We start from the raw sequence: 25,566 nt of genomic DNA, 5'->3' as shown, positions 1-25,566 counted from the left end.
TGGCTTCAGGCAAGAGAAGGTGAGCACAGAGCTTGGGAGAAAGGACTGGAACAGGCTGAGGCTGGGATTTGTTCCAGGAGCCCCCAGGGGACAGGCCTGGCTCCCGAACCTGGAAACGCGGAGGGCTGCTCTCCAACAGGTGGAGGGCTCCCCACTAAGTATTCCAGGCAGGAGAAGGGAGGAGCCACTCTCTGTCGACACTGTTCTCAGCATCCTCCCATCCTGAGGGTCCCCTGATCTGTCCCCAAGGCAATGGGGAGAGGCGCGGGCTGAAGAGCATTCGGGGAGAGGAAGGAAGGAGGCGGCTCTTCTTGGCGAGCTGATGGGTGTGAGTGGTGAGCATTAATTAAAAAGCCATCGGGGAACAATGGTCTTTTCATATTTGGAGCCTGTTCTGCACAAAGCTCAGCTTGTTCTAGGGGGAGGTCTCTGCTTTAAATTTTTTTCTTACTCATTTCCGAGGGCTGTGGCAATGTCTGGCACCCAGCTCAACCCACTGGAGTGTCCCCAACCAGAGGCTGCGCCAGGCAGGCCTCTTCAACTTCATAGGTGGTGGCATTTAGACACAAGAAGGGGCAGCTTCAGGGGCTGTTCCATGTCAGCCCGCAGGCTCCCAGGGAGCTCCCGGGCGTTTCCCTGAATAGCTGCCTAACCCATGGAAACACTCACTGGACGTTTTCTTCAGCCAAAAACCCGTTTCCCTCTCAAATTATGCTAGACGTGCCACACCCAGCAGACACAGGGCGAGGAGTCGTGGGTCTAACAGACTGGCCAAGAGACACTTCAAGGCTTAAGTGTAAGAAAACAGTGGATAGACATTAGGTCCTGCAAGGAGACCCCACCTCCCTCACCCACCCTACATTCCAACCTGTCTCTGGAGTCTCTACTCAAACCCACAGACTATCCTTAAGAAAAGCAGATTTTAAACCAGGAGTAGGGATGGGGGTAGGAGCATCGAAGACGTTCCCGAACTTAAACAAACCACCAACCACCTCTCTGCCCTTACAACCCCGGGTGGGCAGTCCCCTCTCATCCCACCTCCTGGCATTCACATCCCTGTGCAATCCCCTCCCCTTCGGTGTGGGTGGTGCACAGTGACTCGGTTCTAACCAACAGTCCACAAATAGAAAAGGTCACTGGTTACAAGAGATTGTAGTTTCAGTCTTCTACACAACCCTTGCTCTACCCAGTGGAAGCCAAGTGCCGTGCCATGTGCCACTCTAAGGAGAGGCCCTGTGGCAAGAGACTGACGACAGCCTCCAGCCAACAAGGAACAGAGGCCCTGGATCCAACAGCCCTCGAGGAACTGAAGCCTGCCCACAACCATGCGAATGAAGAGCTCAGGCATATGCCCTTGCCCAGTGGAGCCTTCAGATGGGACCACAGCCCAGGCCAATCAGTCTCAGGAGAGATCTTGGGTAGAGGACCCAGCTAAGCCACACCCAGATTCGTGATCCACAGAAACTGTGAAATAATAAAGGTCTGTTGTTTTAAGCCACTAAGTTTTTAGGGGTAATTTGTAACATGGCAATAGGTAACTAATACATTCTTCTATCTTACAAATGAAAAGGAGATTTAGGTCATTAAGTGGCAGAGCTGGGATTCTCAGCCAGGCTGGTCCTTCACAGCTGCTTCCCCTCGCCTTGTGACTTCAGCCACCCGGCTCGCGTTTCGGTCGGTGGAGCTGTGAAGTGACAATACACGCCAGGCCGCTCCATCGCCACAGATGCACACAAACACCTAAAACACATGCCTTCAAATAAAAAGACACTGGGTCCCTTCGTAATGTCAGAGCTGAAGGAAGGGTGAAGCGATGATGGTCTAGTTTAACCTTTTATTTCTATAGGAAAAGACACGGGGACCTCCAGTCAGTGCTTGAATGTTAAGGGACCAAGATCACACATGATTCCTTAGGGATCTGGGAAATTTCAGCCCAAACATACTGAACTGACATCTGATTTGCTGGCTGGGAAACTTCCCTCAGTGATTCTCACCTGCTCCCTTGGCCACCGCTGTGAATGTCCTGTGGTGGCCGCCCCCCCCTTGACATTTCCCCTCTAAGTTGGCAACTTCTCCTACACTTGTCCCCCAAAGTCCTGCACAGCGATGGGTCACCACAGGTAACTAGTCTGCCCCTTGGTTAACGTGAGAGTTGAAAATCCTGTCGGCTTATGCTGAGGGGCAACCTAAGTGTGCTCGGATGTTCTAGGACACTTCAGGAAGACGACACATTCCCGTCGGGACGGCTGAACGGGGCAGAGGTGTTCTCGCATCTCCCGGAGGGTTCCACCGGCTTGCACATCACTGACTAAGACCTCCAGTATTTTTACAAACACACGCTCTAGACACTTACAGTAAAGATCATAAATAATTAAGACTAAGTAGCCTGAGGACATTTTATGAAGCGTTCTTGCTGATTTTTTTTTTTAAATTGGGCTCTCGCTAATTTGCAAGACTGAATAATCTCCCAAAGTCTTCCAGACGTAGCCACAGACAAGTGCTATTCCAGCGACTCTACATTCTCACGGTTAGACACGTGTACTTTATATTATGAAAGAAAGAACTGTTTGCTACTCAGAGTTCAGAAAAACAAAGTATTAGAAGTAACCCACACTTCTACCACCTGGAAATAACCACTCAGTTAATATTCTGTTACAGGAATCCTTCAGCCTCTCGCTTTATGCACGTTTTTAAAAAATAAACGCAAGTCCTATCGTACACACAACCTCCTTTCGTTTAATGTAACATCACTGTTTTCCTACATCCATAACCATGAGATGGGAGTTTGGAAAAGCCACACAAGAACCTGCCATATGGATGCACCAGTTTAAATCAATCCCCTGTGAGGTATTTAGATTGTTGCTATCTTCCACTATTGTCTGTAATGAGAATCTTTATTTATAGATGTCCTATGCACAACTGATAATGTCTTTATTATAAAGGAAGATGCTGGGTCACCAGTCCTGTTCTAGACATTAGGGATGACTTAGTGGGAAAAGAAGACAAAGATCCCTGCCCTTGCAAAGCTTATATTCTAGCAGGAGAGACAAGCAAGGATAATAAAGTTCCATAGCATTTTAAAGTTATATAGCATTTTACTAGATAGCATAGGCTATGGTACAAAAGAAAAGGCAGAACAGAGTAAGGACGATCAGAAATTCACGGTGGGACAAGCTACAGATTTAAATAAACCTTGTTTTAAAGCTTCTTGGCACACACTGACAAACTACTCTCCAGAAAGGATGCACTAATTTTTCTACTCCCTCACCATAGTAGGGTGTTTACCTTATTCAAAACATCTTGGCTGAAAACAAAACAAGCTCAACTCACTAGTAATCAAATAAGTTGCATCAGAGAGCTATCACCTGGCCCTTCAAATGGACAGTCTGAATTTCTTCTTCGTATGACTTACCCATTTGTATTCCTCGCCCATTTTTGTACTATGTTTATCATTGACTCTAGGAGCTCTTTATATATTAAGGATATTTAGGACAATCTGTCCATTACATGTGTTGTCAATATATTTTCCCAGTTTGTCGTATGCCTTTAAATTTTGCTATTAGTACCCAGCATACTGAATTTTTTTAAAAAATGTAGTAAATCAGTCTTTTCTGTTATGATTTCTTCACTAGAAGAATTAGTTCCCCCCCCCCTTCTGCCACATATTCCCATGAATGTTAACCTATACTTCCTTCTAGCTCCTTTGTGATTTCAGTTTTACTTTTACCTCTCTAACTTCATCTGTAATTTATGGTAATATATACCATGAGGAATGGCTCCAACTTAATTTTTTTCCCCCCTATTTGGTCATCTCACTATCCTACAGCCATTTACTCTATGACTGCGTAATATACAACATCATTTACTACTACAGGCAGGAAAGCACAATGACAGAGACAACTGGCTTTACTGTCAACTGGATCAGCGTTCACGTCTGGATCAGTGAGCAAGTTACTTGAAACTCTCTGAACATCAGCATATGGACCTAGTCATAGTGTCCACCTCGTACAGTTCTTGTGAGGTTTAAATAAGTTCACACATAAGTGTCCAGCATAATGCGTGGCACTTAGAAGTACTGGGAAATGTGAGCTGTTACCATTTTAATTCCTCTCACTTATTTGAGATGCTACCTTCACCAGACACATTTCTATTTGGTTCCATCCCATCAAGTGGTCTCCGTAACAGTTTCTAACCAAGTTGTCCTGGTATATGGGAAAGCTAATGATTTTTGAAATGTTACTTTGTAACTGAACTGTGTACTTAATTCAATTTAAATGCGCCTTGGGTATTCCAGGAAGACAGCAACATCTGCAAATAACTATTGTGGTTTTTTTTTAACCATTATTTGACTTTGGTTTATACATTCTGGACAATTCAATAAGACAGGAAAAAGAAATGAGCACGCTGGCAACCTTTGTTTTGTTCCCGATTTCATTACGCTGTCTCTCGTGGTTCATCATTAAGTCTCCAGCTATTGGGGCTGCCGGTTTCTTCGTCGAATTAATGCAATCACTTTGTAGTTTGGTTTTTAAACATTCTAAGCAAACCAGAAATAAGAACAGAAAATTACCAAATGCCCTTATTTGATATATATTATGTTTTGTTTCTTTGTTCAATGTATGTGACGTATTTGAAGAACATACATTCTAATGTTAAGCCTTTTTTAACATTTCTGAGATAAACTCTATGTGGTCGTGATTTTTTTAAAATACTGCGGAGGCCCTGGCCAGGTAGCTCAGTTGTTAGAACATCATCCTGATAAGCCAAGGTTGGGGGTTCCATCACGGTCAGGGCACATACAAAATAAGTGCAAAAGTCTCAGTCTGCCTCTCCCTCTTTCTCAATAAAACTGCTGCTGAATCCAATCTGCAACTGTTTTACTTAACATTTTTGCATCTGTACTCATGCCTGAGCTCAGTCTTCCGCCTTCTTTTGGTGTATCTGTAATGATGTTGGATCCCAGAGTTATACTAGCTTTATAAAGTCAACTGAGCTGCGTTATGTCTTTTTCTATGCTCTGAAACAGTTTATTTAGCAGGCAATTATTTTAGCCCTCAAAGTGTAAAAGAACTCATCCATTAAACTGCTTGCACCCAGATCCCTTTTTCTAAGTTGTTGTTTTTTTTTTTAATGTTCAGTTTCTTCTCTAGTTCCTAATTTAAGGTTTCAGACTTCTGAGTCATTTCCCAGAACAGCTTTGCCCAGTGAGAATTTCAAAGCTGGTGTTTTAAGTTACTATATTTTATTTTTATATTATAAAATAAATATTTCAAAAATAATCTAAAATTTGTTATTCCCCCCCCCCCCATCACATCGACTCATTTTTAGTTTTGTACATTTGGATTTTCTCTTTTCCATGAGAGTGGTCTGGTCTATTTCCAAGATTTTTTTCCTCCTAAATAAATAGCTCTTGGACTTATCAGATCAACATTTTTTGCCTGTTTTCTAATTCATTCAAATCACTTGTACGTTATTAGTCTTGCTTCATTCTTTCCAACTTTGAGTTGAATACTCAGTTCATTTACTTCCATTTTTTTCTCACTTAACAAGAAGAGGATTTAAAAGCTATGAATGTGCCCCTGAATATAACTTTGGAAATAACCCATACATTTAGACACACAGAGTCCACAACATTTTCTAGTGATTCTACAACAGTAATTTCATTTCCTCTTTGACCCAAGTGATTCAGGAGGTTATTTTTAAATTTTCAAGTAACTGGATTGCAGTAATATTTTTAATATTAAGTATTCTATAGAGCACTACAACATCTCAGGAAGAAGATAAAGAAACTCTGAAAAGGGGGATAAATTTAAGCAGAAAACACTGCTTAATGTTTAAGTAGTTTTTTTAAAAAAAAAAAAGCTGCTTATATAATGCTGTGAGAGCGCTCTCCAAGCACATGCCTTACAGAGGCGCTCCAACAGCAGGTGATTCTAGGGATCTGAGGGGCCGCAGGGCAAGCAGCGCAGGACGACAGGGGAAAGGAAGTCTCTTCTGTACCTTCTGAAAATTTTATTATGGGCATGTAGTGCCTCTTTAAAAATTAATTTAAAAAGCAAAGCCATCTCTCAATAAATGGGATAAAACCATCCCAGATACACTAAGTATATAACCAAGTAAATTTCCATACTTTCTTTGAGATTGGTTTCATTAAGCAAGACTTGGCTCCCAACTGATAAACATCTGTGGCTAGGGAAGGGAGGAGGGAAAAACACACACGCCAATTCTGTAACCTCCAATTTCAGAAGAATTAAAAGCTTCAAGGAACAGGAAGTATCAAAAAATAAAAAATAAAAAAGCTGAGTGCTGTTTCCACCCGGCTACCATTTTGAAACCTGAAATGCAGGAATGTGCAGCTGGGAAGACGGTAGAATCCCATCTCCCCACCTCCTCGCCTAGCCGTTTCCCATTTCAGGAATGCCCCCTAATGTGCATCCTGGCTGTTGCAGACTTCATCATTCCTTAAAACGAATTTCAATCCAATATGACTCCATTAAACTTGTGATTTTTTTTAAGTATTATGACACGACCGACTCCCATCTTTCCCACCAACTTTGCAATATCAAGTAAAAAAGACAAGGAATCACCAACTCCATAAATCGGTTTTCCAAGTTACAGGATGGGGGGAGGGCGGTTTACAGCGGTTTGTGTGAAAAATAATACAATACTCCATAAATAACAATACAAGAACAAACTCTGTGTTTTGCACACACAACTGCAAAGCTACTTGTGCCCCGCCCTGTACACTGAAGAAATCTGCTTCCCGCTTTCTAATTTCTGCAACTGGGAAGTTCTGTATATTGTTACCATACAGTGAAGGATGCCAGTAAACAGACTACGCTGTACGCAGCTGCAAACACAACCAAGTCATGTACTCCCGGGAGTATTAGTAAGATGTTATTTAATGCCTCATCTATTTTTTAAAAATTCATTCCATATGGATGAAGGATGAGTACACTAGCCTGAATGTGGGAAAAATATAAAATATAATCATACATCGCTTAAAATCTATACTGTTTCACGCAAAGGTAAGGTGGTAGTAACAAAGCTCAGAGATTCAGAAAGTCTCCAATTACAAGGTATTAGCTCACGGCGGGCTATTAAACCCTCCACCCTGGCACAGGGGCTAGAGGAGCCCAGCGGCAGAAATCAGAGCCACCCGTTTAAGAAACTCATAAAGGGACACAGCACCTTGGGACTTCCACTAACAGCACCCATAGAGGTGTGGCCTCATGGGAAGGGAGCGCTTACCAAGGTCCCTCAATACTAAGAGGCCACGGCGCGACTCTCCCTGCTGGGGAGGAGCCATGCAGCCAGGCACCCTCAGGGCCTCGCGAAGAAGGCCCAACTCTGGGGAAGGAAACGGCCCCACCTCCATCCAACACCCACGTGCCAAACAGAGTTCAAGACTCTGCACCCGGCCCCATTCATTCCCCTCTGTCTTGATGAGCACAGGAGGCTTAGCAGCCACTGCTGCTAAAACAAAAGACAGATGACAGGAAAACCTACTGCCCTTTGGCCATTCCCTAGCAAAGGGGAAGTGTAAAAGTGCAGAAGGGAAAGCGGGCCAGCTGCACTAATCCCTTTTTGTCCAGCAGTAATTAATAGTATAATCCACATTTAAGATGCATTAAAAGCAAAAATGCTGCATTATCAGAGCGCTGGGCACATCGCCCCAAGGCACAGCCTCCCCTGCTGACCTGCAGGACCAGGTTACCTCATCTCAGCCTCGTCCTCTCAGGGGAGCTGACTCTGGACACCTCATAAAAGGACTGAGCTGGCAGCCAGCAGTCTCCACTTGGCTGATATGCTCCATGTCCATCTTCTGAAGCCAGGCTGTGCACATGCAGGCCATCCAGTACAGGGGCTCTGCTCAGAATGGTGAGGCATTCCAATCAAGACCTGCTCTCTGGCCAACACGGGACATTTTAATGCCACAAGTTCCCCTATGGGTTTTTACGTTTCAAGCTAATCCCTCTCAAATAATGCTGTGATAATGCAAGAAAAACTAAGAAACCCTTCAACTCAATTTGGTGCACCAGGGGGTTTCACACAAATTCGGGGACACCAGGTGAGTTTCTATCAAGGCCTAGAAGTCAACTGCTGCCACCCAGGGCCGAGGAGGATGCCTCTTCCCCCACCACGGGAATACTATCTTTAGAGGGAGGCATGTTATTAGCTCATTGGGCACAGAGCACATTCAAGCTGAGTGTTAGAGTCATATGTCAGAGCCACTGATAACTCCAGGCACCTGAGAAGCAGTCTTCTCAACTACACGTTGCGGCCACTGCTGATCAAGAACTCAATCGCATTCTTTTGGGAGGAGAGGAGCTACCGAATTTCACCTTGCAGCAGCCTCCCTCACCCCCAAGGGAAGCCCCTTTGCCAGACCAGCTCAGCGGCCTCAGCTTTCAGGATGCTCTCTGATTTAGCTTCACCCTCCCGAGCCACCTAACTCCAGGCGCACGCGGGGCTCTCCTTCGCTGCTGGCTGCACCAGTTCCTCCACGGGACAGGACCCCTGTGTGGGCTGCATAACAGCCCCCCAACATGTCCACATGCTAATATCTAGAACCTGTGAATGTGTTAACTTATGTGGCAAATGAGACTTTGCAGATGGGATCCAGTGAAGGATTCTGAGACGAGATTATCCGGGTGGGCCTCGTAATTATAGGGCTCCCTCTGAAAAGGAGCAGAAATTAAGAGTCAGAGTAGATGTGACATGGAAGGAAGAGATGGTCGGATGTGACAAAAGGGTCACGATCCGAGGAACATGGGTGGGCTCCAGAATCCAGAGAACGCAAGGAAAGTCGGTTCTCTCCTCAGAACCTCTGGGAGCCAGCCCCGCCAACACAGTGACTCTAGCCTGGTGACTGATTCTGGACTTCTGGGCTCCCGAACTGTAAGACAGTCGATTTATGTTGTTTTAAGCCATCAAATTTGTAGTAATTTGCTGTAACAAATTACTTGTTACAGCATCAACAGAAAACTGGAAAGACCTTTCTGGAGAAAGGGGGACTGCAACAATGAACACCCAGAAGCAGGAATGTCCCTAAACTTCAGGATGAGTCGACCTCATAGGGTTCACACAACCTCCTCCCCTCTGGACTCTAAGAGCCAGATGAATCCTCTCTTTATCCATCACCAAAAATTAGAAGCAAAGGCCCTTGATGCCATAAGCAAGTGTTAGTCTTAACAGGTAGTACTTAGTGAAGCATCTTAGCATAACACAGAAAACACCTCCCATACCAGCCTACTGCATTTGAGATTCACAAATATCCCTAACAAACCACAGAAACAATAGAAAAAGGGTAGTTAAACAAAGAATATATATGTAGGACATTTTGATTTTATCTAATAGGAGATCCTGGGCTTAAAAAAAAAATCTACAGGGCAGAATCCCAGCTCCACAGTTCCTTTTATCAAGGGAGCCATGCCAAGCCAACCTCACCCAATGGATCCCACAGGTGGAAAGCCTCGCCAGGGTGCCAACAGCCAGCCTGAAGAACTGGAAATCCAGGGCCCATGCCCACTGGTCTCCTGAAGACAAAGGGAGGAGGAAGGCTCTGGAAGATGGTGGCATCTTGCCCACCCCCATGGTAGCCTGGGGCCAAGAGATCTCGCCATCTTGCCAGCACCTGAGAGCCACAAGCCAGGAAGCCAACCACATCAGACGCTGGCTGCCAGCCGGCCCCAGTTGCCCAACACCTCGGCAGGAGCCAGCTTTCCAGGACTGGGTTTTACGCACCACACAGGTACAGGCCACTGTTGACCAGATCAAGGCGGGGAGCCCTGAAGCACGTCCCATGCAAAGACGGGCCGGGTCGATACAGGAGGATGTCCTGACACCTGACACGGAGCAATAAGGTGCATTTGTGCCTCACATCTGCCTGGGTGCAAAGAGCATTCTTCTCATTCACTATGCCAAGGACGATGCCACTGGGGTCTTCCTCCTACTCCGACCTACCCCAGCTTTCTTCCCGTCGCCAGTCAGACCATCCATCCACTTGGTTCTCCACAGCCACACACCACTGAATTGTCCCATGTACACCAATCCTACAAGCTTGCTTACACTCGCCCAGTCCAGCCCATTTTCTTTATGTTAACAACTAACAGGAGGAATCAGGTTACATGTTTAGGGTCTGGGTAACTCGGATTGCTCTACGGGATTTAAACATGCATGTTCAGTGCACATGTACAAGTGTTACCTCAAACAGGGTGACGTTAAAAAAAATTAGCCACCTCCTGAAAGATTTCTCACTCAGACTCCTGCTTAACAAAGATATCATTTGGAATAATCAAAGTCCAAGAGAAGGTGAATTCTGGCAAAAATGGCATTCAGTTTTGCCCAAAGGTCCAAAATCTTCCTGTTACTTGACCTGTTTCTCTTTACCTCTTGCATCTTCCGATGCCCCCTCAAAATAAACCAGCCCTAGAAATAGAATCCCATCTTCCTTAGCTCTTATGACTAATTTATGGCCTTCTTTTAAAGCCCCTGCACCAGAGCTCTGACTCCAGTCATTTCCTCTTCTTCTATATGAATGTCCATTTACGGCCACTCTGTAACCTCTATGTGAACCAAGAATGTTCTCGGTGCCTCCCACGGATGTGGGATCGCGCCCTGGCGAGAGCAGGTCGGCTCTCCAGCACAACCTCTCCACTGCAGTGTGAGTTCGCTTGGAACCCTACCCAAGTTTGGCTGTATATCCCTAGAGAGCTGACTAGTCCTTATGCTTTAAAGTGCCCTGAAAAAACACACACAAAGGAATACCAATGGCCGGCTCAGCAATTAGCACCTGATCTCAAGACATCATCTGGGTTTTCTCATACATTCGGATTAAGAGGCCTGGTATGGGAAGATGTCCTGGGAAATAAACCCCATCAGTTACAGGAGGAAGAATACTGAAAAGGAGTATCTGCAAGGGCTCCAAGTTTCTTCCAGCCCCCATCCCGATGGTTCCCCTTGCCAAGTCATCCAAGTCTTGCCAATACCGTGCTCTACGGCACTTCTGTGGGCTCTCCTCCCATGTCCTGGCTGCCTTCATCTCTTAACATTGCCTTCCCTTCTCCTTGGCTGACCTGAGCCTTTCTGATCCGTAGCATAGCCTCTCGGCTGACTTCTCCAACTCCAGGGTGCTAGAAAACATGGTCCCACACAAAGAGGGTTTCCAGCTTACCGGAGAACTGCCCATCTATGCATTCAAATATCCGCGTGGCTAAGGTACACCAGGGGCTGTCCTACGGGCAAGGGACAGGAATGAGCAGGGAGCCTAAAGAGACCAAGACGGCTCCTGCTGCCTGCACAGAGCTCACCCCGCAGGCCCTCACACCACAGCGCCTGCCCCGTTGCCAGTCCTTCTGAGCCCGCTCTTGTCCTTAATTTCACTCCCTTCTTTTTGGGAAAGGATTTCCTTATTTTTGCTGGAAAATTCCGGGGTGTTTAGGAGATGGGGCAATGGAAGACTTATTTTTTTCGTGGGTTTTGATCTTAGGTAAAAATTAACTTTAGGCAGCAAATGGCTAGAATTTTCTTAATTGACATTTTCCGGGGACCCCTAATAAACGGACCCATGCTGTGTGTGTGTGTTGCCATGTTCTCTTAGCCTTGGGGACTGGAAGTATCGCTTTCCCCTAAAGAGTGAAACCAGTCTCTGTAAATTTTAAATCATGAGCTCAGTTGTCAAACCATCTCCCCAATGCTCGGCCACCATGGTTTTATCCCCGAAGCTACAATTCTTCTCATTTAAAGGTTATCCTCCTCAAGCCAACCCAAAAAGAACTCGCTCTCCAGCTTTGCTTGTGCCCTTGTGCCGGCACTAAAATTTCCCGTAAGGTGAAGGCTCTGTCCTAACTTTCTAAGGACTCGAGCCTTGGAGACCTAGTATCACTCCCAGTACATTTCCTCAGATGCACCACGCCCGCATCTGAACGCTGGCATTGGGCAGGGAAGTAAAACAGCGATAACACTTGGTACCTTCTCATCCTGCCTCCAGTCAAAGCATCTGGATGAAATCAGCTGTGACTTTGCAAAGTTATTCCTCCGAAGCCAGGACCCTGTGGCCATTTCAGTTCAGGGAGTGACCCAACGCCACTGAAGTTGCCAACAGCCAGAGAATGTCTGCCCCACTCGGCGTTATCTTTACCCGCCGGGGAAAACGCGCTTGGGCACAACACTGAGCCCGTGAGGGGCCTTGAAATCTTCCATCATCCCCAGCGTGTGTGTGATGAGCTTTGGGGTTTTAGGCCACTAGCACCCTCCCTCTGCTCTGTGTCTAACACTATCCACCCTTCCTCACCTTGGTGCCTACCGGAGGCCCTGCCCCAGGCTCCTCGCAGCCTCCCTGCAACATCAAGGCAACAGCACTTTCCTGTCCAAACCTGAGCTGACTCTGGGCCACTGTTCACACCACCTGCCTTTGCACCTCTGATTGCCACTTTTCCTTATGTAGACCTTCCTGTTCTGAAGGGCATGAACCTGGAGGCTGTGATTCATCATTACTTACAGGAAGCAACTTCTCCATCCAAAATGTGAGCCAGTTCCTAGAGAGATTTCTCTGGTCTCATCCTTTGTCTCTTCGATTGGGCTCGGGCTTACCCAAACCCAGCCCCTTTCCCTACAGTCTTTTCAAGATTGCTTCTTCCATCTACCCACCCACAGCTGGGACTGTTTATTTGTTTATCCCACTGGAAAGAAAAATGAGAGAGCTGTCTGCCATTCCTGGCAGGGCATAAACACTTGTTAAAGAATTGCATGTTCCAGCTATGCTTGAGTCCTACACTGAGCCCATCAACCTGTCCAAAGCGCTGCGGACATTCCATGGGAACTGACTATCACTATTCCTTATCATCGCTGAAAGACAAAATCCACTTTACCCTGCAACATCTCACATGGATCCTTCACATTCTTGGTCCAAGAACTGAACATGTCAGACAGCGAGGATGCAGCAGGAACGTGGGAAAGGCCACTGTGACCAGCACAAGTGGCACCGACAAGAAAATACTTTATTTCAAAGTTTAAAAAATAAGTTTAATGAGCCACATGCAAAACATTACATTGGAAGAACATTTCCTTAGCAATCAAGACCAAATCTCAGATCAGGTTAAAGGGATATTGTCCAGGGAAACCTTAGAGAGCTCCAGCATTGGTAGTATTCAAAAAATAAAGATACAGCTCTGGTTTCTTATAAGAAATGTCAAAACAAAAGGTCTCCCATCTTACATTTTTGAAAGGAAAACATCCCCCGCATAACCTGTGAGGACCAAGAATGGCCTCATCCTATGGGACAGTTGCTGAAACGCACAGAAGATGGGAAATGGACACACAGGGGACAGACCCTGTGAAACGGGCAGCCCCAGCCAGACCCATCGTATTGACTTTGGCTTGCTCGTCAACTACGACTCTGCAGTCAAGTTATAGAAACTGAAATCAAGTGGGACTGACAGGTTTAGATGCCAATGCTGAGTTCCGCTCAATGATTCTTCAATGCCCCACGTGTTCCTGACATTTTTCCATTCACACATCTACTAGTTTTAAGGGTAAGGCCAGAAAATTACGGGCATGATCACTGGTCTTTTTCTGTCTTACTCTATTCAAATCTGGCTAAAGTGGGAAAAACATGACAAAGCATTAAATGCAACTGTACAATTAACAACTGTTCAATTATGCACCAGGAGGTATGACAAACATCCTACCTGTACTCTTCATTTCATCTCCCCAACAACCTGTGAGGCGAGTACTAGCATTGAGTGCATTTTGCCCGGAAGGAAATCGAAGCCCAGAGAGCCCAAGTAACTTTCCCAAGGTCACACAGCTAAGAAGCATCAGAGCAAGAAGCCAGGCCCTGGTTTTCCTAACGCCAGAGCCTTTGGGAGCACAAACAACTGGAGATATTCTTCTAGGTAGGGTTGTCCGTATACCAGCCCACAAACCAATCATGAGCGTCAGCTGCAGAACGTCTGCTTCCTATGTGAAACAGCTCCTGCCAAGGAGCTCATCTCGATCTGTCCTCCACACACTCTTGAAACTATTATGGAAAAGCCTGCTCATCTCGGGAGGAGTGTAGCCCATTCACTCCTTTGTGCAGGCCCTCAAAAGTTGAGGACCCAATATGCACAGAGTGGTCCAGAGGCCTCCCTCTGTCTGGATTCTGAGCCATCCTGGGGTGGTGAATCCATAGAGGCAGTGAGTAGAGAAAGTCTCCCTATAATCCACCCCCTCCCACCCACCCCCAACACCCTTCCATATCGGTGCCTTGCCCACCCGCTGGGGTTCAAATTCAGATCTGAACCAACTGCTAGGTGATCCCCCTAAGACACTTCTTGAGACGCCTCTGAGTTTTTCTCATCTGAAAAAAATCACATGTCCCCACTCTGCATACCTTACAGAACAACTGTGAGGATTAGCGGAAAGGGCACAGGCTCCGAGGCTTTGAAAAATGAAGCCTCTTAAATTCCTTCCCAGTTTTCCTCAGACAGATATGGCACCTCTCCCCGCTATTTAGAATTAAACAGTTAAATATTTGACTGGAAAACTCCAGCCTAAACAGTGATACGGAGTAGACATGCAGTAGCTCAATAAAAGGAAAGATCAATGGGGTTCAGAGCAGTGAGGAAGGCAACCAAAGAGGGGGGCTCGCAGCTCTGGGGGAAGAGGCTGCCTAGGAGGCCGTCCGGCCAAGCTCATGAGGACCCCATCCTTCCAACAGCTCAAGGCACCCTGGACTTTTCTTTCCCTCCCACCCCAGATCCCACCTTCAAAACATATCCAGAGGGTGACCCACTTGGTGCAGGCTGAAGAGTGTCCCCAAAAATGTCTTGTCCACCCAGAAGCTCAGAATGTGACCTTATTTGGAAATTGGGTCTTTGCGAGTATAATTAATTTAGTGTGAGGTCATATTCGGGTTTTGGGGGGGCCCTAAATCCAATGACTGGTACCCTAGGAAGAGAAGAGGAAACACACAGCCGTATGGAGACAGAGACGGAGTGGAGGGATTCAGCTACAAGCCAGGAAACGCCAAGGATTGCCAGCAGCCACTGGAAGCTGGGAAGGATCCTCGCCCAGGGCGCCTTCAGAGGCAGCACGGTCCTGCCAACACCTTGATCTCAGACTTTTAGCCTCCAGAACAGTGAGAGATCAAATTTCTGTTATTTTAAGCCACTCGGTTATGTAATACTTTGTCACAGCAGCCCAAGGAAACGACTACACCGCTCCTGGCCCCTGCACCGCCACGGCCCTGGCTGGAGCCACCTTTTGCTAGCTGGCTGCAACCATCTCCCCTGGTCGCCTCGCCTCCCCCCTCACCCCAGCACAGCTGCCAGAAGGAACCTGTCCAACCCAAGTCAGATCCTGGGGATGAATCCCCCCCACATCCCCTCACTCAGAGCAGAGGCGAAATCCTCACAGTGGCCCTGGAGGCCCCACAGATCTGCCCCTTCCCCTCACACACCCGCTCCAGCCACGGGGGCCTCCTGCCGCTCCTCAGGCACACCAGGGGCTCCACTCAGGATTTCTGAAGGAGTCTTCACTCCGTCCAGAACTGCCTGCATCACTTGCCCCGGTCTTTGCTCAAATGCTGCCAATCCCATAAGGCCTTCACCCCCTACTTAACCTGCAAACCACCGCCCTCCACGGGACTCCCTAATCCCTTACTTGCCTTCTCTCCATGGCATTTAACATCTTCTAAAATACTGCTTTTTATGTACTAATTATGTATATTGAGAGAGAGACAGAAGTACGAGATCCGTGAAGACAAGGGTGTGTAGTTATCCCCCCACTGCTGTGTGACCAGCCCCGAGAACAGTGCCTGGCACACAAGAAGTTCCAAAGTCCTCAAACATGTGACGAAGGAGCGGACAAAAGGGCAAGGAGAGGAAGGAGCCCGAGGCCCAGAGGAAGTGGCAGCAGGGAATGCGGCCTGTAGGAGAGCACAGATCCTGGGAGCCATAGTTGGGAATCAGGCGAGCGGGAGGAGCCCGTGTGGAGGCCGGACCTGCAAGTCCGTGCAGGCAGGTAGAACATGCTAAGCGTCCAGGAGCCACTGCAGGCCCCTGGTCAGGAGAACAAGACGAAGAAAATACAGCAGGGCCTCCTGACCTTGGCACTAGGACAATTTAGATTGCACAGTTATTTTTTGCGGGGGGGGGGAGGTATCCTGTGCACTATAGGAGGTTCGGTAGCATCTCTGGCCTCCACCCACCAGATGTCAGTAGCATTCCCCAACCCCCAACTGTGACAATCACAAACATCTCTAGGTAGGGCCAAACATCCTCTGGTGTAAGCAGAAGGCAACATCATTCCCCTCTAAGAAGCACTGAAAGAGTTTCAATCCAGCGGGAGTGCACACAGTGTGACCACAGAAAGCACATGCCTAGAGGAGCCAGGCAGGTAATGGATATGAGTGAGCTGACCAGGGATAAAGTCGCAGGGAATGACAGGGACCCACCCTAGTGACCTAAAAAGTGCATGCCCCATCTAAGAGGGGCAGCAACTACTCTGTTCTAGCAGGCCTTTGCCTTCGGGGCCCAGAGTGCCAAATCCCTTTTCCTTTTTTCTAAAGAAGATTTTTACACTGAAATATGCCAATTTAAAATATATACTAGGTAGCGAACAAAAAGTGAATAGGCCAGGTTTTGCCTACAGGGCACAACTTTGTAACCCCAAGCATAGAGGCCACTTGGACGTGGAAAGAGACCGGTGGACGGGAGATCCATTAGGAACTTACAATTCAGCCTCAAGGGCACACGGGGCTGGACTGGGCCTGTGAGAGATTATCAACAAAGGGCTGCACCTCAGAAACTTAAGGTGAGATTGATAAGTACTCCAGGAAAGCTCCCGAATATTATGAAAACACATGCCTGGAGGCCACAAGGGTCAAAAGAACAGCCATGAGCTTTGGAGAGGCTCTCAAAGATCAAAATAAATGCAGCAAGTCCCAGCCTTAGTTCTAGAAGGTATCTGAGCCTGTGCCTACATTGCCCTCCGCCTGAAACCCATCCTGGACAGAGCCAAAGCCTCCACATCTTTACACTGCTCAGGAACCAGCCTGGCCACCCCGCGGACCTCCCCTTCCATTCAATCCATCCCAAGCACCAGTCTAGGAACAGCCAGATGGTGACCGACCTCTGTGAGCAATCAGGGCAATGTCACTGTGCTGCTGAAGGACAGCGCTTCCTCCTGCCCCACACAGGCCCAGCTGCCTCCTGGACTCACTCCCACGATGCTCTGGACAGCAGCGCTCTACTTATGCGGAATCATAGGCCCCTAAGGCATCCTTCAAGTGGGCCCCTTTGTGCTGAAGAAAACCAGGGCTTGGAAAGGAATGAAGTGAGCACTCTGAAGCCTGCTGGAATCAGAGCTCAGGTCCTCCTCAACCTCAAATCCACCAGGCAGGCTTCCTGTCGTCTGGCCGCCACCCACACCAATCAATCCCAGAGCGGGGAGTAACCAGGACACTCCGACAACACACAAGTCTGTCCGAAGGCAATGTGGCCATCTCCGCTGGACCATAACCGAAAGCGACGAGGTTCTGAGTGACACCTGGATGGACTTGCTGGGGGGACGCCAGCGTCTGCTGCCCTAACTGTAAACTGGGTAGAATGACTTCCTTTGAGGAACTACTGGACTCCACAGAACTGATGACTGGTCTCCATGGAGCCTCATGATAAGCCACAGGCAAAGGCTTCCTCCCGCCCCCCTTCCCTCCCCCACCACAGGCAACAGCCACCATCCATGGTGACTGAGTTTGAGACCATCCAACCTTCACAACACAAGCTGAGCTCGCCTTTCACCGACTTCCAAGCAGTGGTTGCAAAGAAACCCACGTAAGACACACTAAAAGAATGTTTGGACTGGGCCCCATGGCGTGGGAACACAGAGGCGAAACCCAAATCCCGCTGGCATTCAGGGAGGCCAGAGGAGCCAGTGGGAGCCGTGGGCTGGTCACCCCCAAATCGCCATGTGTCAGGTTCCGCCTCCCAGTGTGAGTTTCCCTGATTTGCGAGCTGATTATTTGGAGAAGAATCTGGGATCTGAAGGCATCTGAACGACTTGGCCATGTGAAAACACTGTAAATCAAGCCACCAGACACTTTGCAGACAGACTCCACATGAGTAGTTACAGAAGGAACAGAGTGTTCGACTGAGCCCCATCCCAGCAGCCCTGGAGTCACCCATCCCCTCCCCTCCCCCCAGAACGTGGGCATGGGGTGGCCCTGCTCCCCCTACTCTGGGTCCCACGGGGGGCCGGGGGGAGCTCTCTGCTCCCCCACACAGCCTGTGTAGACACCCGCCCATCTCCTCAGCTCTCTCCCACATATGATTTCCTCATGTATCCATTTTAAGGAAGGAACTTTCCCGGAGAGGAGGAGAAGTTCCCACGTGCAGAAAACCCGCACCCCAGGGAGGAATGGAGAGAGGGCCATTGAGCAGTTGTTGAAAGACCACGAGTACAAGAGCGATTAGGAAGGGAAGACGAGGTCTTGTCGGCTCTGGAAGTTAAACGGGAACATCTCCCACATTACTACCCCAGCCTGCCTCCTCCCCCAACCAGGAGGCAGCCACCCAAGGCAGGAGAGGGCCCCGGGAAGGGGAGGGCGCTCCCTGGTAGCCTGCAGGAGCTCCACCTCTGGGAATGGATTTGATGTCAAGTGTCAGCAAGTAAATTGCTATTGGCTTCTCAATAAGCAGCAGTAGTGAGCTAAGTGTTTCCCCGTATTGTGCGGGCTCTCGCGGACTCAATACGGCAGTATTGACAGCACAATCACACAGTAATCCAGGCTCCACTAATACCTACACTTCCTCAATGAAAACACACTTTCCACTTGGACATCAGCCCATTAGCTTGGGGCCGGGATCCCCGCCTCCCTCCTCCCCCCACCCCTGGGCCCCAGGAACTGGCATCTCGCCCCCAGACGCCCAGTGTGAACATCCCAGCCGGCGTATTGTCAGAGCCCAAACCAAAAAGATAAACAGTCAGGGACCCTACAGGAAAAGGCCTGCTCTCTTCACCTATAAATCACCGGCGGGAAGGAAAGAAAAGTGATCCAACTCTTTACGGATAAAAATCTCGGCAGACGCTGAGGAAAATTGATGTTCCCTTGCAGGGCAGGAGACATTCGCTCTGGGGGAATGCATACCTTCAAGTTTTCAGAGAGGCACCGAGACTCCAACTTCACTGGACGCAACACAGGGGTAAGACAAGGAGCACTATCCCTGCCAAACCCAAAGGATGCACCAGGAGCTACATTTCTATATGGAAAATGCTCACGGCCCCCGCAGTCTTAAATGGGTTTACCTACTAGAGGGTCTGCTAATTTACTAATAAACACTGTGTCATCTGACTTTCAGAACACCCTGGAGTAGGCAAGGGACAAAATTTTATTACAGAAACCAGTAAAACAGAGAAGTGGAGGGACTTAGCCAAGGTCATACAGCTACTCGGCAATTAATAGATTTGAGATTAGAAGCTACACTAGGGGTTGGAAAGCTTTTTCTGTAAAGAGCCAGTAAGTATCTTTGGTTTCGTGGGCCACACTGTCTCTGTTGCAACTACTCAGTCCTGCCATTGCAGCAGGCAAGCAGCCCCAGACCAACATAAACGGACAAGCCTGGCTGTTTTCCAGTAAAACTTATTTACGGACACAAGTACAAATTTCACATGGCTTCATGGGTCACGAAATAGCTTTCTTTGTTCGATTTCCCCCCGCCATCTAAAAATGTAAAAACCGGTCCTGGCTGGGTAGCTCCATTGGTTCGAGTGCCGTCCCATGGGCCAAGGTTGTGGGTTCCATCCCTGGTCAGGGCACATACAAGAATTAACCAATGAATGCATAAGTAAGTGGAAAGTCAAATCAACATTTATCTTTCTCTCCTCTCTCTCTCTCTCTCTCTGTCTTTCATCAATAAAAAATTTTTTTAAAGTTAAAAAAGGAAAAGAAAATAAAGATGTAAAAAACCATTCTTAGCTCGCGGATCACAGAAACAGGCTTTCGTTAGGCTGATCTGGCCCACAGCTATAGTGTGCTAACCTTGGACCGCTGGGAGACCAGTAAATGTCTAAAAACACCACAGTGAAGAAAAAAAAAAATCACGATCATTCTCAGGCTTATTAATTTTAATCATCTAGTCCAGTCAAACTGCTTGACGCTCAAAACACCAAACATAAAGCCCAGCACCCAGGTGTGCAGCAGTCATATGGCCGCAACCCACCCATCACGTGCTGGCGTGGTCTTAAGACTTCAGGAGAAATACTGTCTTTATGGGAATTTCTGCACAAATTTCAACGTTAAGAAACTTTCCATAAACTCAGGGTGCATACCCAAGCCCCCAATGGCCTGAAATGCTAACTGCAGATGGCATTTCCAAAGCCGGCACATGGAGTCCTGAAATACACGGATGGGGGAGCGACTCTCGCCCTACCACTGTCCCCCCGAAGCAAGGAGGAGATTTGGCCTGTGTTCAGTAAAAAGAAATCTGGCCAGAAAGAGGTTAATGCCCTTCCAGGGCCAGGATCTGATAAATGGCTGTGCAGAAAGCAGGTTCCCTCACTTTGAGATATGATGTCACTAACCTTTATTGATCCACTATCAGAGAACTTTGCTTATCTCTCTCCTGTGATATACTGCCCCTCCTGCGCTCAACTAGTGTTTAATACACTGCCGGGTGCCCTGCGCTCCTCATCGCTCAACGCTGCGGGGCCAGGCTGCCACGGGGCCGATATTTTATAGCCGGGCCTTGCGGCGCAGAGGACTCCCCGAGACCCTGGGGAGAAGACACCCACCTCCCGCCTCCTGCCAGGCTGCCAGGACCCAGGCACACCTTGACAGAGGGCCAGGGACAGGAAGGACAGGATGGGGCACGGCCCCTCTGAGCTTCTGCTTTTGCTTAAAGCTCAGCCCGTCCCCGCCGCCCCCAAGTTCTCCTATTTTTACTTCTACCTCGAAAAGACAGCCGTCAGCCGGCCACGTTCACTTGGCAGAAGGTGAGCACCTCCGCGTCAGGCCTCCTATCGGAGAAAGGAGTTTCCTGCTTCCCCCTTTCCACAATCGCAAGACCTCAGTCCACCAGGAGGTGGAAAGCACTGCCCATCGAGGTACCTAACAGTCATTCCAGAAGAACTAGGCCAGGGAGAGAGCCAGGGGACATACCCGGGTGCGGCCAGTCAGGCCCAGGTGCCGAAAGACAGCGGCCGGGTTCCACGGTCCGGGGCAGCATGGTGCTGAGGCTCTACACACTGGGCTGGCTGGCTGGCTGTCCTCTCTCCCTCCTCCCAAACCCACAGAAAAACCGCGCAGGGTGCATGGCCTGCGCCACACCCAAGGGTGGGAGAGTCAGCCAGTGCCAACTCAGGGGAGACTGTTACAACAGAAGGGCTGACATCAGACCTGCTCCCTTCAGCCCCACCAACCTCGACCACTTAGGAGGGACTCTCGGGCTCAGCCAAGACCCCACCTTTTGCCCCCTGGAGGAGCTGGTGGGCACGGCTCTGCCTCTCCCGCCCCATCCCTACCTACAAGGGGCCCCCGGCAGCCAGGGAAAGCAGCATGCCCTTCCACTGCCTGGGGCGCCCAGAATTTGCCTAATTGAACATTAACAAGTTGCTACAATAAAGTTCCTCTGTTGTAAGCTAGAAACCTTTTGGGCAACAACAACAGAAGTCTTGTTACAAACTGCTCTCAAAGCCAGGCCTCAGCCTCGACAGGTGTGAACAAGATTTAAACACCTCCTACAATACAATGCCATCCAAACAAAGGGAAAGTCAATCCCAACCTCCTGGGGTTTCTCCGTGTCTAACATCTTCACTCACTCAGCCCAAGGCAGCCAAGTGAACGTGGAAGGAGTTGTCTCCCAGCTGGGCCTCGAGAAGACCTAGCCAAGCCTGAAGCGGGCTCCCCTCCCCACCCCCGGGGGGAGTCCTTTCTGCAAAGCCTTGGCCAAGAAGGGGACACTGTTCAACACCTCGCACCTGGTCCTGGGCCCCAGGCGCCTCCCATGCCCTCCCGATGTACCAGCCAATGGACCTCACTGGCAAGCTTCCCACATGACGGGACCACCCCAGCTCACCAACCACCTCTCCAACTTGAAAGGTAAGGAGAGGCAGGAGGACCTAGAGGGAGCCGAGAAATACTCCCAGGCCACAGGGTCCGAGCTGTCCTAAGGGGACACAGGCACCTCCTAACAGTCCCTTCCTCAGAATGCTGGAGAAGGGGTGAGACTCCAGGACTGGATTTTTCATTTAAAAAAATGTTTTTGCTGTTGAGTGCCGCTCAAGGTAGAAACACATGAGAAGTGTGTGTTGGACAAGGAAGGCATTATCCCTGCCATTGATTTTCCGCTCTGGAGTATTAGAGAGAACACGGCATTTATCTGGAGATTTCTCCCCAAAGCCAACCACATCAACGGGCCTTGAAAGGAGCTTATCGGACGAACGATCTCCTCCCGCGGCCACCGTGGACAGCGGGCATCCCAGCGGGGACTCGGCGAGCCCCACGTTCCCGCGTGGACGTCTGCGAGCAGTTGTTACTGTTCCTCGACTTCAAACAAGTGATCGAGGGGGCAGAGAGGGGAATGACTGAGAGGATACCCTGGGCAAAAGTCACCATGGACAAAGGAACAAATTCTCTCTCCCTCAAAACAACAACTAAACAAAATAAAAATAAAAAACCCAGCTAGCACAGCTGCACTCCTACTTGGGGCACCCCTCCTCTGTTTTCTTTTCTACAAATTCTCGGGCATTTTTTAAAAAGTGATAAGCACAAATACCCCGGCTTTTAATCTCTTGCCCAGTGCAAGAGAAAGGCTGGCAACATTTTTTTTTTCTTTTTTAAAGCAAGACACAGACATGATTGCCAGGTAACTACCTCCAACAGCAGCTACTCTCAAATTTCTCTATCTCCACAGCTGCAGTGAGTCCAAGAGTCAGAAAGAGTGGCCTGGGGACTTTGCTGTAAAATGTACGTGACCACCGTGATGGAATCTGTTTCCCAGAAGTTTTTACTAATGGACCTTGTGGCATGAAAACGGCTCCTACACAAGGGTTGTGAAGCCGGTTCGTTTTCCTCCACGCGCCTCCGTTTCCTAACAGAGAAGGCAAAGCAGCTGCCCCCAACCCCGTGGAAGGACAGCAGCCCACTCACCACCACGACAGAAAAGGTCTGAAGGCTCCAGTCCCCTTTCCAGGTAGCTGGGAAGATGTAATTGGTGAGGCAGGAGATTAGAAATATCAGCAGGCTCTAAGTAAGACTTTAATTTACTGGCGGATCAATAGAGCCGGGGTTATATTGGCAAAGTGTCTACAGCTCTATTGACTCACGCAATGCCTCTTATCAATTTATCAGAAATCTGGAAGTCAGAAGATATTGTTTGAAGGGAAAACGGGGGAGGGGGGAATGAAGAGACTGGGAGCGTGAGACAAGAGCCTGAGCAGTGAGAAATGGGGGCCCCCCAAGACGAACTGGGTGTGGAGTTTTATGCTAACGTGTCTCCTGGAGAGGCGGCCAATAGGATGTAATTCAGAGTTAACCTGCTTGCTTACAAGGCCCCCTCGGCCGTCTCAAGTGATTCCACTTTCCATAAGCCTTGGATTCAGGGAGGGGGATCCCACCAAAGCAGAAGCTGTTTGTTTGTTTTTGTTTCACAAGGAGCAACTCCTTCCTGTGGATTCAGGGGTTCTTGTCGAAGTTGCAGAAGTTCACAGGCACCCCCCCCCCCAGCCCTCTTTCCGTTTTGCATTCTAGTGCCTCTCCAGCTCCACCGCTGCCAGAATTCTTCATCAAAGCTTCTTTCCCACCAACCCATAAGACGACTTCGTAAGTAAAAGGGGGTATCTGTCCCAGCATCCCGACACTCTCAAGGGGTCCAATGCTACCTGGCCTCAAGAAGTAAGAAGAAAATATAGTCAAGTTCTCTAAACTGTCACACAGGGACATGTTAAGAGTCTTCACAAATAATTAATCTTCATTTGGAAAAGTGTTTGAAATGTCCCAGTTAAGGAAATAAAATAGCTAAGGGGGTGGGGGTGGGGTGGGGGTGGGGGGACCAATAAACATTAACACTTCATCAAACCTAACAGTGAAGGAAGGACACAGGAAGACACAGGTTCCCAGGTATTTATTTCTATTAGATAACTCTAGGGGGCAGGTCACCAAGAAATACAGGGCTTGGAACACTCCAGTTATTGGAAGGCTGAAGGCAAGAGCAGTTTTATGTGGTTTGGAGGAACTGCGACCTGTTTTGACAATCCATTTCGGTTCCTGCCTCATACAACAAATTTCTGCTTAATTGCTGTTTTGTATTTCGTTGAGACATCAAGTAAACAGTACTTAAGTGTTTCCAGACAAAAACAATAACTCACTAATGACTAAGGCCCTGCTAATTAAAATGTCCCTGTGATGGCGTGACTGGACTGGGAGCCACCACAGGGAACAGAACTGCCTGGGCCTCGAAGGCATGAACCAGAACACAAATGGAGGGAGGGGGGAGCGGGGGGGGGGGGGGGTGATGTTCCGAAGAGCAGGTCACAGCGGCCCTCTGGCTGCAAAGAAGGGATCCCCTCACTGGGAATTCCGGGAGGGGGGAGAGCAGGAGGAGTTGGGGATGGGAGAGTGAGGGCACTGGGGTTTCAGAGGCAATGCCAGATCCCTGAACAGAATGTACATTCTAGAACCTTGTGGGTACAGTGACCTGGCATGACCCTCCTCCACTTTTAGTTCCCACATTTCCCTGAAGAAAAAAAAAAGTATGTGTATTGCCCAGCTGGCGTGGCTCAGCGGTTGAGCATTGACCTATGATCCAGGAGATCATGGTTCGATTCCCAGTCAGGGCACATGCCCGGGTTTGCAGGCTCAGTCCCCAGTGGGGGGCGTGAAGGAGGCAGCCGATCAATGACTCTCTCTCATCATTGATGTTTCTCTCGCCCCCTCTCTGAAATCAATAAAGATATGTATTTTTTTAAATGTATGTGTATTAAACTGACCAAGCGGATCCTTCCCTAAAGACCACACTTCTTACAGGAATGTTCCCAATCACACTTTACACATGAAACAAGACTCAGAAAGATGCATCGAAGGCACACGATGCCACCTGGTCAGTGTTCAAGTGTTAGTCGAGCCGAACAGTCGAGATTCACAAGTGCATCTGACAAAGTAACAGGAACACAGGAAACTGCTCTTCCTCCTCAAACGAGATCAAAATAACTTGACTACTCATTAATAGACGCTTTGCTCTATTAAACTTTCTGTCCTACAAATGGAGGACTACCAGCATCACTTTTTAAATCTCAGCTTTCAGAACCAGAGAGAAGAGGAAGGGAGGCGGCCAGGTCCCGGAGCTTGCAGAGGGTGGTATCTTCCTCGGGGCAGGTTAGAGACCTGCTAGTTAGCAACCGGAGGGGGTGGAGAGAGCCATTGAAACCGCAGGGGCCTAATACCCATTTGTATTCACACTCAGACCCTTTAGGGATATAAAAACGGAGAGGTTGAACTGTTTACATTCACCTAATGCTCAAGTAAACAAATCAGAGGCGGAGTGGAGGGGTTCCTGGCAGGCGGCGGCCAGACCCCCCTTGGTGCAG

The 25,566-nt window shown here is 48.6% G+C and overlaps 1 protein-coding gene across 5 annotated transcripts in view; it reads right to left on the bottom strand.

Annotated features, from left to right (window-relative positions):
* ZFHX3 (zinc finger homeobox 3) overlaps positions 1–25,566 on the bottom strand; it is a 243,494-nt gene that overhangs the window by 190,981 nt on the left and 26,947 nt on the right. The window contains exon 2 of one of the 5 annotated variants that reach the window (XM_081119491.1): positions 4,413–4,537. The exons of 3 other annotated variants lie outside the window; for them this stretch is intronic. The gene's annotated coding sequence lies outside the window, so the exon portion shown is untranslated. Of the gene's footprint in view, positions 1–4,412; positions 4,538–21,142; positions 21,197–25,566 lie in introns of those variants that run through there. One more of the 5 variants, XM_081119495.1, reaches the window with a different exon arrangement.

This window comes from Miniopterus schreibersii, assembly GCF_964146895.1.
Source record: "Miniopterus schreibersii genome assembly, chromosome: 18".
NCBI lineage: Eukaryota > Metazoa > Chordata > Mammalia > Chiroptera > Miniopteridae > Miniopterus > Miniopterus schreibersii.
Note: the sequence above shows the minus strand (reverse complement) of the source record. Positions and strands in the feature narration are given on the sequence as shown.